Source organism: Egretta garzetta, unplaced genomic scaffold (genome assembly GCF_000687185.1).
Source record: "Egretta garzetta isolate BGI_Z169 unplaced genomic scaffold, ASM68718v1 scaffold38, whole genome shotgun sequence".
Lineage (NCBI taxonomy): Eukaryota > Metazoa > Chordata > Aves > Pelecaniformes > Ardeidae > Egretta > Egretta garzetta.
Window position 1 is genome coordinate 2,552,228 of NW_009260667.1, and position 600 is coordinate 2,552,827.

A 600-nucleotide genomic window follows, 5' to 3' on the forward strand; every position below is an offset into this window, starting at 1 on the left:
CCGCTCCCCGCTGCCCCACCAGCTCCCCTGCAGCAGCCGCCGGCCTCCCCTTCCCCTCCCCGAAGCCCCCCGAAACTTTGCAGGAGCCGGGGCGGGCGCAGCAGCACTTGTACCTACCCAGAGCCTGAGGGACTTCTCCGCTCTCTCCTGGTGGTTTAGAGGGAGCTGGGTAAAATCCCCTGGTTCTCCATGCTGACAGTCTTCTGCAAACGCTCTGTTGCTCTTGTAATGAGATCCTGATTTTTTTTCCCCCTTTTTTCTTTCTTTCTTTTTTTTTTTTTTTTTTTTTTTTCGGCCGGGGTGTGTGTGTGTGTGTGTGTGTGTGTGCCTGTGTGCGAGAGCGAGCAGGAAGTCAGAGCAGTCAGACAGAGAGCCGGCTCACTTCCTTTCCTGCATTATTCCCCAGGCGGTTTGCAGTCTGTGTAAACAGGCTTTTCCTCCCCTCTCCCCTCGCTCTGGCCGCTGATGTGCGGCATGGCTGTAATATAAGACACACACATAGTAAAGCGGGTAACGGTACCTCCGCAGGCTCGCAGGGAGCTCCGGCGGCTCCCCCGACCTCCACCTCTTCCTGTGCTACACCCCTGGGGAGGAGCTTCC

At 57.3% G+C, this 600-nt stretch overlaps 1 protein-coding gene across 1 annotated transcript in view; it reads right to left on the reverse strand.

Moving 5' to 3' along the window:
- The window catches only part of ELK3 (ETS transcription factor ELK3), a 42,818-nt gene extending 42,270 nt beyond the window's left edge, over window positions 1–548 (reverse strand). Inside the window, exon 1 of the mRNA XM_009645601.2 lies at window positions 118–548. The gene's annotated coding sequence lies outside the window, so the exon portion shown is untranslated. The remainder of the gene's footprint in view (window positions 1–117) is intronic.
- Window positions 549–600: the final 52 nt, after the last annotated feature.